Source organism: Megalops cyprinoides, chromosome 15, assembly GCF_013368585.1.
Source record: "Megalops cyprinoides isolate fMegCyp1 chromosome 15, fMegCyp1.pri, whole genome shotgun sequence".
Lineage (NCBI taxonomy): Eukaryota > Metazoa > Chordata > Actinopteri > Elopiformes > Megalopidae > Megalops > Megalops cyprinoides.
The window spans coordinates 26367590-26383964 of record NC_050597.1 but is presented as its reverse complement, the minus strand read 5'-3'; the positions used below and the strand labels follow the sequence as shown (position 1 = coordinate 26383964).

At 42.5% G+C, this 16375-nt stretch overlaps 1 protein-coding gene across 1 annotated transcript in view; it reads right to left on the bottom strand.

Annotated features, from left to right (window-relative positions):
• pdzd8 (PDZ domain containing 8) overlaps window positions 1-16375 on the bottom strand; it is a 58915-nt gene that overhangs the window by 4556 nt on the left and 37984 nt on the right. The gene's annotated exons all lie outside the window — the stretch shown is intronic.

Sequence of the window (16375 nt, the reverse complement as noted above, 5' to 3'; positions counted from 1 at the left end):
TGTGAAAATGGTGGGCAGCATGGTATTACAACAGTAAGAAAACTGATCTCTAGACCATGTATGGTGGTGGCTCCTCCATCGCATGTACAAGACACAAAAATGGAAGAGCGGCAGGCTATCCTGGGTGCAGGTGTCTCATCAACAGATGACTACTCTACAGTAATGTGATATACAAAAGGGAGATAGCCCCAGATCTTGTATAGATAAAGAATGGAAACTCTACTGCTGTCCTGCTCAGGTGTATCTGCTATAATTAAATATTTCTATATTTCATATGTCTGTGCATTTTCCTTACAATCTCCACAATTAATTTTATCATATACCATGAGTCCAGACCAGATACTTTAATAAGTTGCCTGTAAATCTATGACCACATACAGTGACTGTTACATGAATTCTGAAAAGAGAAAACGGAACATTGCAAGTTTCTGCCATTCTGACGTAACAAACAAACAAAATAACGTTTGTGCTTAAACAACTGGGAGGAGGTGGGAGGAGGTGTGGCTATAACAGTATAACCATAGAGAATCCTGGAAACAGAGCTCCGGAAAACCCTTCACCAAGCTGGAATCTAAAAAAATGTTATAGCCATCTCGTTAGCCTTAACCAGCTTCATGAACATTATTAAAAACTAAATTAATAGAACAGAAGTCACAGAGACGTCTCTGGCTGTCATGAAACATGACTACTGTTGCGTGCTGCATGTTGGAGATAAAATTGCTACATGTGGTTCATCCCCTGGGGCTGAATAAGAGCACAGGCTTGCTCGGTGGAAATGTGATTGTCAGTACGTTGCTCCTGAATGACTCTCTGGCCATATGCCTCTCGCTGTGCTGCTGAATTGCAACAAATAAAAGTAACACAGATATTGTGGTCTCTTGTTTCTTATAGCTCTGCATTGTGAATTTGTATTTGCCTCTTGCGTTTTGAATCTACTGAGAAGTCCTTACTGGCTACTGAATAGTTATTCATGACCCTCAGCTCAAAACAGCTTGTTTGTTGACTGACTCGGACTGTAGGCTCCAATTCTGGTGGGGCCATAGGAGGACATGACACGTATAGTTACAGCACTTATGGGCACTTCTAGTCAAGACTCAGTGGCGAAGAATCCGAGTGGAAGCAGTCAGACAGCTATCTATTGTTTCAATCCCCAAATGCTGGGGATTTCATTTTATACCCCTCAGTGTAACTTCATTTGCACTGAGACTTATATCTGACTGTAAGCCGTCAGAGCTGAAATGGTTGGGACAGCTACTTATCTACTGTTTCCATCCTGGAGTACCTTATGTACTCAGCCACAGACTTTGTCATCGGTTTTTCCATTTACTTGAATAAACCATGAATCAACCATGGGAATACTGAGACTCCAGCAGGTGTGCAAACACTGACATAACATGGTATAAGGCACATTTTCTCCAACTGTCCTTTACACAGCAATCTGTGTATATCAGGTTCGTCTAATATATTAAAATAAGCGATGCAGGTAACACTGTTTACATATTACAATAAATACAAAATAGAAAACCAAGTATGCATGAAAATTTATTGGTACCTAATTCCAAGCAGAAACATATATTATTGTAAGCAATGCATAAAAGTGTATGCTTGGCTTTTGCCACCAGAAGCCTTGTTTTCACAGAGGCGATATGTCTTTGTGGCGTCTACACTGAGACAGCTGTAAGGTGTGGTGTAAATCTATCATGTAAACACAAAGCAGAACCAAAGTATGCCATCTCTGAACCATCCCAACACGTAGCCTGGAGAAGGCACTGCGCCAGTGTTAATACAGTATTACTCTCGTGTAAAAATAATGCTGTTAAAACAATGGATATGTAGTCCATCATATTCTGAATTGCCAAATTAAGATATGGCATACATTTCCAAGAGGACAGTATGTTGGTCAGATTTTGCTCCCATGAGCACCGACAGTATGGCCCATAAATAAAAATCTCCTCCGCCTTTTTTACTGAGTCATTTGAAATGCTAAACTTCCTCAGTTCAGCTCTTCGTCTGTTACCCACGTGCAAGTGATCACAAATTTGGCCTGATTTCTTTGAGTGCCAAGGCCTGCAAGCACTGCCGTGATCAACACCTTGACCGCAAATGCTGTTCAAATAAACTTCCAGTGTAAATAGAAACTATTCCATTAAATATGCCATGTAAATAGACACTATGGCCGTCAAAGCATTCCGCACACCCCTGCTAACATTCGCACACTGCTGTTTCTGTGGGAATAAAAAGCTTACGGTGGTAACAAATTGTGACAAAAACACTACCTTTTTTTTCCATATACAGTAAATACTGTAGCAGGGAAATGAGTCCAGTACATTTACATTTATTCATTTGGCAGACGCTTTTATCCAAAGCGACTTACATAGGTTACAGTTCTTTACAATGTTACTACTGAGGCAATTGTGGGTTAAGTACCTTGCCCAAGGGCACAGCAGCAGTGTCCCAGCGGGGATCGAACCAGTTACGAGTCCTGCTCCTTAACCACTATGCTACACTGCCGCCCAAACAGTACCAGTACCAAAGGTAGGATCATCCACATGCATACTTGTACTGTCATCCACTCAGGAGTACAGTTGGGCCCCCTGGTCAGGGAGCCAGGGACATGGTCTGAAATTGCAGATGACCCAACTGTATTCGACTGGTTCTACAACTCTGTGGACTACTGCCCTGCTGGTCCACTGAGCTTGCTGTCAGAGTTTAAAAGAGCAGATAGTGGAACTCAGATGTGAGCCTGCTGCAAAATCAGTCAAGGCAAGTCTAAGACTATGGCCCTGTTCGCACCTGGCATTGACATGCGTCTTGGGTGATCCAATCACAAGTGGACAGCTCTAAGTACGTCAGTTCACACCTGGCACTAGAACGCATCTCCACATGCGTCTTGAGTGACCACTAATGATCGGATCTCACTTCCCCGCTCTATATGCAAGTAAACATGTACACGTACCAAATGACCAATCACGAGAGATGGATTACGTGCTAGGAAGCCGGTTGTGGGTTTTGTCCTCTAAAGTTAAAATCATATTTATGATTTACGAGGATTTTTGATTTTTTTTTGTTTTTTTGTCAACAAAAAGGTTGACAAAATAACAATGGCGATAATATCAGTCGCTGCGCTGAACCGATGTCTGACTGTTGTCGTCTGGTCTAGCCACCGCTTTTTCCAAAAAAAAAAAAAAAAAACAAAAAGGCGGCCAGTGTGTACACGCCCTTAGCCTACACGAATATTTGCGTTTGGGTCATTAACTGTCTCTTTACCTTTCAAATAGCCTACGTTCTACCCCTCACGGTGTCATACAGCCGCCGGCCTCACGGTGTCCCGGACACCAATAGTCTATTTAACACTAGAACCGCGGCAAAGTTAATCAGCAGATTACCGCAGGAGTGGGTCAAAGTGACGCTTTTATTTTTAAATGAAAAAAATGTCATGTATGTGTATTTAATTTTGAAAATCGGTACGGGGTTAATTTAAGGCAGGTCTTTAGAATCATAGGGATACTTGAACTTTGTGTGTTAACTTTGTTAGTATAATAATGTGTTTTCAGCTTATTTTGCATGGCAGTGCCACGAATAGAGCCTTGCTTCAGAAACGATTAATCACTGTTAGTAAATCCAAGGTGTAACTTAATCGAAAAGACACAATACTAAGCTTTATCTACATACACAAATCTCTGCAGACTTGACAGTGATTAATCTTTTCTGAAGCATTAAAATATTGTTGTCTGGGACACTGTGAGCCTATGGTGGGCCTATGGTTCTCCTGGTTGTGTTGTGTAGACAGCAATGGCCAAGGTTTGTACCATCATTACACACGTCATTGTGGTAATCCCCAAAGAAACACCTCCACATAGTATTGCTATTGACCTCCATCACATGGACCTGTCCGGACTCAAGCAGATGGAGACCGGGGATGTACCTTTATTCATCTATTGTCAGTAAGTTAAGGGGAACTTACAGTGCAGGCTGCTAGATACTGGGCAATTATATGTGCATACTTCAAACAGCATAACAGAAGCTGGGGGCTGTCACAACAGGATTAAACCCTAAGAGCTCAGTCCATTTGAATACTTTCAGCATAGACACAAGCCTGATACAAATGGATGTTTATTAGACTGAAAAGGGAACAGCAACTAAGTCTGAGCAAGCTGTGTCCAGGATATTATTTTAATGAAAGTCAGTTTTAGTTAGGTCAGTTTTAATACATAGGAACACCTAAAATTAAGATGTGCGACGGGGATGAATGCTGGTCCATTTAACTGTATCGGATATAAACTACTTCATATTTGCGCCACAACTGAGACACAGTAGCTACGGATAAAAGATCTCAGCTGACCATATTCTGACTGGCTCTGTGTGGGTGGGGCCTTTTTTTCCTAATCACCTGCTCCTGTGCCAAAATCATGCCTGTGGCATATAATGCTAACTAGAAATTAGCTTGGCCACCGGTCAGCCCACTTATGCTCATTTGGGAGCGCTCTCTTCTTCTGTTCATTTATTCCCTGGACTCCGTATCCACGGAGACTCAGAGTGCATGAGGAGACACAAGTGCATATTTGGGTGGAGCTTGTTAGTGGAGTGGTGTGTTGATATGTTATAAATAATTCAACAAGGAGGTCACTGCGATTTAAAATTCCATGGCCTTTGGGGCTGTTAGTCCTGTGTAATTGTACACATTTAATTGCATAATTGTAACATTTTGTAGCTGTACCAGTTGAATCCACATACATCATTAACAAGGTAGTTTGAAAGTATGAATAGAATGAGGCATTAAAGCTGCCCCCGAAGACCATTTAATGTATATGAATCAGCTGCATAATAATTGTGCTTTTCAAAATAAAAAAGAGGGGTTGTGATGTTGTTAGTTTCAACATTGATATTTGCCTCTGAAGGATTCATCTGGCCAACCAGATAGGGACAGTCCCATCAGAAGGACCAAAATCCTCTGAAAATGAAATAAGTCAACAGCCAGCATAGGGCGGAGGAGTGCAGTTCTGAAGAACAGAACATTTAAACTTCTGAAAAGTGTACCCTTTATTATTTCAGCTGTCAATTCGAGGCGGGTGGGTACGATGGAGGAACTTTCAAAGAATGAGTCAGTCTTTACATCCAAGGTTTGGATGATGACAAAGGGTGTGCTAATTGCTGAGCAAGAATACCCTGCAATTACAGCTAATTTCTACCCTGAGGTAGAATTGCCAGCTGTCTCAATCACTGTCACTGTGTACCATACAGAAGTCACATATTCCATGATACACCTGTTCTCATCATTATTCACCTGCAACACCTCCTGAGAACTTGCATAAGCATATTCAGTGAAAAGTACAAGGACACTTGTTTTTAAGAGACATATTATTTATATATGACATATATATATATATATATATATATATATATATATATATATATATATATATATATATATAGAGAGAGAGAGAGAGAGAGAGAGCGAGCGAGAGAGACATAATACACTACAATCCCATGTCTGAATGGTCACCATAGATACATTTTTTTTTTTAATGATGTAATTTTCTTGAGCATGACTGATTCTTTGCCAAAGCAACATGGGATTTTCCTTTAAACACTTAACATGTGCTGATCTTACATAGTCCATTTTAAAGCGATCCTAGCTATATATGTTGAAAAATTATCAGTTAGCTAACTTGCAATTCTCATTTGGCTTGTATCTAACTGGAGCCTGAAATAAATCTGTTTTCCAGAGTCAAATATGTTAACAGGAATTGCAGCCACATTTATTCACATGTACCAAATTCACACTGAATGAATGTTAGGCATGTTAGGTGTCCAACCAGCCGCTTTCCCTGGGTTTAATTTAGTCAAAGAACATCCCTAAGCGCCTTTTTAAGCAAACGATTAGACAGAGGGCAAGGCGCCAGGATCACACCGGAGATGAATACGGCTAATAATGCCGCTGTCATTTGTTGTAACTCTTGAAGAGGGCGCTGATTAAGTTAAACGCAGAATGAAGAAGCAGACAGTATATGTGAGGTGGCAACCACAGCTGCCCGATTTGTCTAATGCTGGAGGACATTTCCAGACGCTGAGAACCTTGGCGCACAAAGCTCTTGTTAGTTTTCGCACAATAATGTTTTTAGTACAGGGGAACTAAATTGAGCCTGGATAAAAAATAAGGTACAAGAGAAATGGTTTTATTGGTATCCAACCCACGGGAACACTCTGACATTAGCTGAGGTGTAATACTCTAATCAATTTCTTAGGAATAGCCTTCTTCCTCTCCTCTTTAGAAATCGCCTGCTGACCACACCCCCACTTGATTCACCTCCCACACAAAGCAGGAATCACTGCATCAAGGCCTGCACACACCAAAACACTCACCCACGATGCCAACAGCTGTGGTTCATACTACAACCACACACAGGACTATAGGACAGTTGGTACCTGTTGGGAGACCAGTGCGTCTTTCACTGATGACACCCCAAGAACTACATATAATGCGTCTGGCAACGGCATCAAGGAAGCCAGGCTAACATAAGACCACCTCTCTGTAATGGGATGTAGCCAATTATGCCCCGATGCTAGGGACTTCCTGTCACAGTCTGCTAACAGCATAGCAAACTAGCCAGGTCTCAGCATTAGGGATTCCCTTTGAAAGATGATGTAACACTGAGAACATCTGAGAGGGGTGAGAAACTTATGTGGAGAAAAAAATCAATCAAAACCTGGAACTAAATGCCTCATGTGCATCAACAATGTATTGTGGGTATAGCAAAATTGATCATTGTACTTGAATTTCCAAAAACTGCAATAAAAAAAAAATGGACAACTCTTTTTTTCCTTTATTTGTATTTCTGGTTACGTTACGTCAAATACAGTTTGCTTATCAGCTAAATGTCACAGATGAAAGGAGGGAAGTCACAAAGTCTGGCCACTGAAATGAGTTGTACTCTGATGGAAAACAATTATTCTTAATTTATGTGACAGCATGCTTCCTGTTGTCTGTCAAAGTATGCAGGATGAAAGCCAGGACACTTGTCTCCAGAGTGACATGGACACAGAAAAAACAGGGTGGCTCTGAATTGACGTACCATTCCCAGCCATTAAATAAATACACCACAAAGGCAACAGCAGCTGGAAGTCCAGTTACTGCCCGATCTTTGTGCTTACGGCGTGGAGTCATAAGGTTAATATCCTTGAAGAGGGCGTGGACTCAGGTGTGAGCGAAAGGACTTTAATATGGAGCACTCCAGAGACAATATGCACAGGGATCTGCCTCCAGAACATGTCATTTAAGTACTAGCCACCAAAATGTAAAAAAAACCCAAAGGTACCGTATGTTAAGGTCATAATATCATGCATAGCTATAAACAAAATCTCTCACATCACATAAAGTATAACATATCAGAATCCTTAGCGCCTTAGTTTTATGTATTTAATGTGTCAGTGATGGCACATGCAGATTGAGAATTTAAGCTGTCTGTAACAATTCTTCTTGCATAGGATGCAACAGTGAGTCAAATTTGATTAATATATTTAATTTATTACACAAAATAATCTTTTCCCCAGTTCAGTTTGCCTTAGCAATATCCGTTTCACAACATTAAATGAGGAACTGATTAATAATATTTTTTTTAACTACCTTTACATTAAATAATACACAGTTGACATACAAGAGTCAAACGGTCAAAACAGAGTGGAGCAAGCACTCGTTTCCCAGGTACAGGAGAGGGGGGTACGACTGAGGGAGCAGCTTCAAACATGCGAGGAAGCAGGCCTGAATAAGGCAATTAAACTTCAATGAGATCCTGTGCAGGCCGAATCAGGTGGACAGTCACAAGAACAGAGAGCAATACCCTTTGTGCCGGAGACGAGAGCAAGGAACGCCGGTAATCTAAACTCGTCCTTTATCTGTGCCTCTCTGCCTCTCTAACAAGCACTCGAGGAGCGCTCTCCACTCCTGGCTCCAATTCCTGATGCTGAGCCACAGAGGTCATCACAAAAGAGGAGCATTGTGGTCGACTTATCTACACTGCTGACCCTTCAATCAAAACTTGCCCTCAAATTAACCAGATTTTTTGTCTTTTTTTTACATAAATCAAACAAAACTATTTGGCAATACAATCCTTGCTTTGGCCAGTTATTAGTTTCCATGATATACCACGTACAGGCATATCGCATTCAACTCTTATTTGATTATTACAGTGCTAAGGGAACTTCTGCATGGTGTTGAACATGAGGATTTGGGAGAGTTAGAGGGTTTTTCGCATTAGCCGCACAGTTTGAGGTTCTCTCTGGCGGGTTTGTGTAATGCCAAAGAGAAACTGAGAGAGAAAGAGTCGTGCCACACTCGCTGCATGGAAAAGTGTTCTTAATGACACCTCCTGCGTCCATGCCATTGTCTTTCCGAAGAGCGGAGGAAGATGGATCCTCCCTGGCACGTACAAAAGGCGGCATCGAGCGGCAATTATGGGCGATTTGCGAGGATGAACGCCGACTAAAGGGCAATTACAGAGACTGGGGGAGAGACGGGGGGGGGGGGGGGGGACGGCTTCGCATTTATCCTAGCCAATAATGTCAAGGGAACAGGTAAACAGACGCTCTCAGTCAGAGCGTGCACTTCTCCCTTGGACGGCAATTTACACTGTGGCGGCTCTTCTTGGGTCCGTGCTTTCATTCTGCAGATGAGACCCGCAGACAGCTCCCCTTCTCCTGCTCCCTCTCCATTAGAACAGCCCGCTGCCCCCCCTCCCCTCCCCTCATCTCGCCTCCCCTCCTCCACAATCTCCCTCCCTCGCCTCCTCGCAGGGAATATTCTAGGTATTGATCAGATTACCTTCCCCGTGCTCTGTTTCTCCAACACGCGGCAACCCCTGCATTTGAGGCGAAAAAAACAGCACTGCATGTGAAAAAATACAGCAGCCACATCTGCTGGCCTTTCAGCTGAGAACACAATAAAAATACAGGGGAAGAAAAGCTAGGAGGATCACCACCTCTGCTTGGGCTGTACAAAAAACTGACACTTCAGGAAATACTGCTGTACACTTCCTTTAAGATTACCTGCACTCTAAAAACTTACACATCGGTGTTACCTAATAATTTGTAATGCCCCCATATCTAAAAAGAAACTTACACAAAAATTTCAAAAAGGACTTCTGGCAAATGCCTGAATGTTTGTACACTACAATCTAGATAGTCCATTCTAATTTAGGGAAGCCAAGCTACTGCAGGCAACGTTATATATGTGTGTATGTACGCACACACGTGCACACACGCTTATGTACTTGGCTAAATATATTCATATTCTTACATTACAGACTGATTCACTTCAAACCTGGTTTCCATTGAGCATTTCAATACATGAGTTCACAAGCATCGGACAGAAGGCTGCCTGCAGGACTGGTGCTGCATGTTTAGCCACCTCTTATCTGAAGCACGTTATCTCTCCAGTGTTAATACAGGACACCGCTCATTACACGCTATGGGCTGATAGTGTACAGAGTGTGTGCGTTCTGACCTATAAAAAGAGGGGGCTGCTGTATTTAAAAGGACCACCCGTCCGACAACGTGCTTTCCTTCGAGTGTCAGAAAACCCAGTGGTTGAACCTTCAGCAATCCTCCCACTGTTACCTTTTGAAAAACTGTATTATCAAATCACCTCTCTTCGTGGTTCAATGGCTTGGGCCCTGTTCAAACAGGGGCTTTGTGGAATTGCAAACCAAAAAACCGCAGCGCACACAAAGCCACTGTTATTGTTTTTTTTCCCCCCATCTTGCAACACCAACCACTCCCTGCCCCATCCCCCCCCCCCCCAACCACCACCACTACCAACATGATTGTATGCTCGGCTAAACTAACACTGCCTTTGAACTAAATGCACAAAGACATCAAATTGCGCTCCGCAATTGAAGAGACAGGCTGTCTGACAAGGCCGCTGCAGTGAGAAACAAATTACCCATGCTGCCGATGCTAAGGCAGTGAGCAAACATGCCGAGGGACATCAAAGGTTGATCCACATGGCTGCTTCACTGCCGAGGCTGTGTCCACACGTGTATACGTGTGTGTGTGTGTACAAGCGCGTGTCTGTGGGTGCGTGTGTCTGCGTGTGTTGACTGAAACCATTGTGTGCGTGAGAACTGTAGCCTTATGTATACACTTGTTGCTGGAGCGATTCCGCCATTCGACCGCTACCAAACACAGGTTGATTTGCATACTGTGGGCATCGGCTATGGCTGAGTTTTGTTTTTTTTTTTTCTTTCTGAAGTGCAAATAGTCCATTATGAGCGCATCGCATCCCCGCCACCCTCCCACGTTCCACGCTTACAATGAGGGCGGTGCACGCAGCCGACTGGAGAGAGAGAAAGGCTTCTGCAACAGCGATTACTGAGGACCCACAGGTGTTCATGCAAGAGTTCATTTACATGGACACCTCGTTGTGCGCAAGAGTCACGTTTTCACTGCTGCTGAAGCTGGGGTTTTAGCTGACTGGGGTTTAGTGTGTGTGTGTGCGTGTCTGTTTGTGTGTGGGGTGGTACCCTCAGAATGTAAGTGGAAACTCTTAGTGGGACTATGGCCTTTGCAAAACCTATAGAGGAGATCTAATGAAGACTACAGCCAAAGTGAATCTTTTTTTATGAAGAAAAAAACTACCATCAAGGTGCTCCAGCAATTCAGAGTTTGTTATTTTCCGTCAGCAAATTTGCTAGTTAAATGTTGTGTTGACACAGAAATTAGATGTTTTACGTCTTTCAGCTCATAATTGCATAGTCTGGTAAAACGTTTCCTCCAATCGAATGTAAAAAAAAAAAAAAAAAAATCAACACAAACATGCTAACCGCTCACCCAATTTAACTGCCTTTAATAACCGCTCATCAAGCTCAAAGGTCCTTGAAGAACATTTTTTAAAACCTTGATTTTCAAGTACCAAACAGAACTCCATGGGGAACGTCTTTTGTATTTCAAATTGTGAGAGTGTTGGAATGTTTTTTTAACATCCGGCAAAGCTGTCAACTCCTTAGTCTTTCCCATTTCCTTTAGAAATTATAAATACATTTCGTTAACGATAAAAAAGACCAGAAGAAACTTGTCAGAAGCTTGTACTTTCCATTCATACCGCCAGACATTCGTACTCACGGCTGGTGTTGGTGTCTGAATCTGGGGTAGACCAGAGTGTAACGAAAATACAGAACGATCAGTGAGTGTAACAAGATTACCTTCAAAAGGAAAAAAAACCTGCTGGCGCAGTCACCCAGGAAGAGTGTGACAATAATACCTTGCAATAAAAGAAACCGCCAAAGCCACTCACCCTCTGCGTTGTGTGCCTCAACATTTACATCAACATCAACAGTATAACCCTGTCATCACATGTATAAATGCAGCCATTTATTTTCAGTTCTAGATCCTACTCAGAGAGTATTTTTACTTCAGAACACAAACAGCCACCCCTAACACAAAAGTACTCGGTAATGATACTAGTATATTCTTTCGAGAGAATTCTTTCCTAGAGAAACAATACTGAGGTACCAAGCGAGAACCCTCCCATGGGAAAAACAGACATTTTTAGATTGGAATTTATTTGACGCCGTCAGTCATCCTCACAAACGCAGACCCCACAATAACCCAGTGCTGTTCAAAGACGATATTGTGTGAGTGACATCAGAGGATGAGAGAGCAGACCTCAGATGGCACCTCTTTCACTTGTACGGGCAAAAAAAAAGGGCTGTTTTGTCACGTTTCCTTCCCATTACATCCTTTTATTTTGAACAAGATTCGTTTCAGGCCAGAGCTGGAATGACTCCCTAATCTCATTAACATTGACTGAGAGAACAGACAGCTCTTGTTCGTCGCCTCTGAGAAACAAACAAGGCCGCACGGCAACAGCAAGGGAACAGATGTAAATAGCATTGTGTCCCTTCTATTTCAACTGGCCTTTTCTTCCATCTTTAGAGGCATGGAAAAAGAGACAGGGCAGTATAATGTAATGAGTCAACGAGCACAGATGATCCAATGGTCCATTCGTAAAACACGTGGGGCTCACAGCACCCAGGGGACACAGGCAGTTATTTATGCAATTTTATATTTAATGTAGAAACACACCAAAATATGTCACCTTCTGGTCTGGCTCAGCTTCTTCTAGATGAAAGATAAGGTGTTTCTTATGACTCATTATTGATGGAAATTCCTATTGAATTTAAAGCAGATCCTCAGTCGTGCAGCTGGGAACGGCTGGATGAAAGGGGAGGGTTTTAACAATGCAAATGGAACCTGGATTCGTGAATGTTTACGCCTATCTATGCACACCCCTGCTTGAGAACTAATGCACACCAGAGCCCAACCCCACCCTCCCCAAAAGAGCCAAAGCAAAGAAAACAAAAAAAAACAAAATGTCAGCTACATCCAAAATAAAAATGACAATTTGAAGAGTATGAAAATGGGTTTTGCACAGATGATCTTAAAAGGAACAAGACAACATGGCCCAGATCAAAAACTTTAAAAACCTATTTTATCTGTTTAACAAAAGATGTAATAAGAAGTCAACTTGTTCCCAAAAAAGACAATCCCTTAATCTGGACTCTGGAATAGAATTTAAAAAAAAAAAAAAAATTTCTAGCGACTCTCTTTCTTAAATTTGGAATGGCTCCAAACGAAATGCCAAAGGCCCCTATCCTCACCCAAGATGTCAAAGGTCGTTTGCGACCTTTGGGTCATGAAGACCACCTGCTACAGCTAAGACCCCCCTCGAGCGGTGCTTGCAATACCACCGTGACATCTCGTACAGAAAGAGCTGGAACAAATCCTGTTTTCACCACACACGCACGCACCCCATGCTGCACTGCGCATGGGGTCTTCCAGAAGCTTCCTTCAATCAACTACATACAAGATGCTGAGGTATTTTTGCATCACTGGAATATTCCGGACTGTCTTCAAATAGTTAACATTTGACCTGCCGTTGGCCTGCCGTAGGAAAGCCAGTACACTCTCATGCACTGAACTTAAAGTGTGACGACTGCAAATTTCAAATTTCATGCCATTCCTTACCTTCACCATACGGGTAGTCTTTCATTTAAATCAGTCTTACACGCGTCATTTGTGTTTAAACTTGTTAATGTTGAGGTTAATCTTGTTAAAAAGTTGCCGACTTGCTGGCTAAGGTGTCCATAAATTTGCAGCAAAACATAAAACACCAAGCCTATGGGGAAAAATGTCAGGCCACAGCTTAACAAATCAGGGGTGGCTGTTATCAGTTTCCTGTTTTTTAAAACTTTTCAAATAAGCCAATCTGAAATATATTTACTTTCTTAACCAACTTCATGCTACCTACTTCTCATTCAAAACCCCAAATCCTCTTCCCTCAAAGCAAACTGCACTAATGATACTCATTTTAAGAAACATTTATAACCATTTATAATTAAATGTACAGACTCCCAATGCTTAGATAAGTTATAGGTATAGTCATATTGGCTAGTGAAGAATGTGAATAAAGATCCATTTTAATAGCCTGCTAGCCATGTGTCTGGCAGAGAGGAGGGACGCAACCAGTTTTGCAGTGTGTTCTGGGTATTGGAGGCAGACAGGAATGGAAGGAAGTGGAAAGACTTGCACTGAGTCTTAATTCACATTCTAAGAAATATCAGAATTTGGATCGTGTTATTGGCTTACTTTTTTTTCAGGACAGCAATATGTACTTGCTTTGATGGCTATTATGGAAAAAGAATAGCTGACAAGGGTTGCCTGTCCATTCCATGTCTCTATGTATATCCATCCATAGGTCATGCACTCCAGTGGGGATGCCACATACAGCAAGGAATTTGCGGCACTGGCACACCGCCTTACTTTAAGATAAGCAAATACGCTCAACTGTTAAGCAAGGACCAACATTATCTATTTTATATAGCCACACACTGTCGATATTGTCTTTGACAAGACCATAAGTGTTACCGTCCTCTCTTTGAAGAGCTTCAGGAGAAATGTGTCTTCTTTACATGAATAAACATACTTTTCTGAAACTGAAAAAGAAAATAACTTAAAAAAAAAAATGCTTAATAATAATGAAGTGTAAGATTACCATGCTCTTATCATCACCACCTACAGAACCATGTTTGCTGCACATCCCACATAGCATGAGATCTGGACAGAGAGGAAGGACAGAGTCTAATTAAATCATTATACCAATTAAGCGACAAGGGAAATGGTGCAAATAGCAACAGAACAACACACACAACAGCCATCCAGGAATTAAGCCTGACGCCGCCATCGGTGCGGACCCAAACCGGACAGCAGACCTAGCGGAACGAAGCCGTTTTTTTTCCCGGGTTAGGAGTGTTGCTGCCACTGCGGGTGGTTGCCGGTCGACGCAGGTGAGCGTGGGTTCCACGTGAGCTGGCACGCGCGCCTGAGGCCCGTCCCGGGTGGTGAACAGCTCCCCAGCCGCTGCCTGCCCAGTAATTTAATCTAATACCACATGTCAGATCGATTTGTGTATGGTTATAGGGTACAAGTCCCTGGGAGGCAACCAGACAGCCATTCGCTGCCACGTCCAATTAATGGCAACGCGGGGCTGGGCGGCCCGGAGGCCAGGGGGATGCTTATATGAGCACCGTCCACCTTGATTAGTGCTCTCGGTAAAGGTTCTCAACATCGCGGCCGCAAGCTTAAGGTCCTAAGTGGGTTAGCCCAAATCAAAGGTGTCGACCCGGGCAATCGGAGGGGCCCACTGAAACATGGTCTGGGCAGGATGCAACCTCTGGGTTTGCGATCGTGTCTAGGCAACCCCCCTCCCCCTTACCTACTCCTTACAGTGTGGATGCTCTGTGGTCTCACAAACCTGCTTGTACTGCAGTGCAGCATGAGATCCAGCCATTCAAAGACATTTATGCAGATAAACCTCTATTCCCTCGCACTCATTTTGATCACTGACTATTGTCTTTTGGGGAGCAGTTTTCCTCTACACCCTCGCTGTTATGGCCAAATGATATCAGTACTGTAGCGAAGCTGTTCTTTTGATGTGGTAGTTTCAACAAAGATTCCCTGAAGATGGACCTACCACATTTTCATTCAAATAAATGTTCTATTGCGCTGAAATAAATGCTACAGCCTATATTTCTATTTGCCAGGATATATTTCAGGTATTTTTGCAGTAATATGTCAATGCAATGTGTTTTGTATAATAAACGTTAACCCAATATTAACAGCAGTGGAGGGATTAGAGGAAATCAAAGAAAATTGATTGAGAAATTGAGAAATTTCATGTACAAGTTGTGTCAGAATTTAGTACCATCTGAAAATAGCTACTTGAATAAGGCAGTCATAGGCTGTGGGATAAAGGTACGTGCTTAGTACAAAATAATAACAATAATGAATGAGGGCCGGCGACACAGCAGTTGACACCGCTGACTGTCAGTCATGCCCTATTCTCTTATGCGATTATCCAATAAAATTTAATCAGTCTTAGCATCTCGGCCACCTGCCTTGGTACATTAGTATTCATCGCAATCAGCTCGGATTACAATATCAGTAAACAGGCATTAATTACATAAATGACACGCACCAACATGGGAGACATTTCGGTGATTCCGGTTGTGAATTGTGATGACCTATTCACGAGGCCCGATTACCTATTGCGGAGCATCATTTCGAAGGTTCGCCAGTGACCGGAAGAGGGGATGTATAAACAGCCTGCAGCCCAGAGAGAGATAGAGAGCGACAACCCGAACCTCCGTGGAGCGATTGACCAGCGTTCCCTTTGCAAATGATGACAATAAAATTCGCCATTCGGCAAAAAAAAAGACCCTCGTCCCATTGAAGTCTAAATTTACACATTCGCTCGCCATCCACAGCCGTTTGAATTTTCATGTCGGCAATTGCTTATGATGGAGGATGTTTCGCAACAGAAGACAAAGAAGTTGTTATGGAGACGGGGGGGGGGGGATATAAAAAGGTGCTCTTGTCCTTTCTAATTTGCACTTAGACATTCATGGGCCTCGTTCTTTGGGGCGAGCTCAAACAGCAGCCAGACCTTTACTGCTTTTTCCATTGTAACTCACCCCAAAAGAATTAGCCCTCATTTACATCACATTTGTTCAGCCAATGTTTCTTTAAAAAAAAAAAAAAAAAAAAACCAACCCATGAAGGTACTAAAAAGAGCCTTTCAGTCTCACCCAAGTCATCCCTCAAAAGCAGTTTCTAAATGCTACTGAAAGCACTGAGTGTGCACATCTTTGCTTATCGTGTTGGTATTTCATTTTTTTTCCTCCCCCATTTAACCCCAGCCAGCAGCTTGTCAATCAAGATGGAGGTGCGATCGGATCATGATTTTCTGTGTTTTTGAAGTTGTGAGTCATGTCGCAGAGTAAATTCGCTCTGACACGCAGGCTTCTTCTTTCAACTGAAGGCT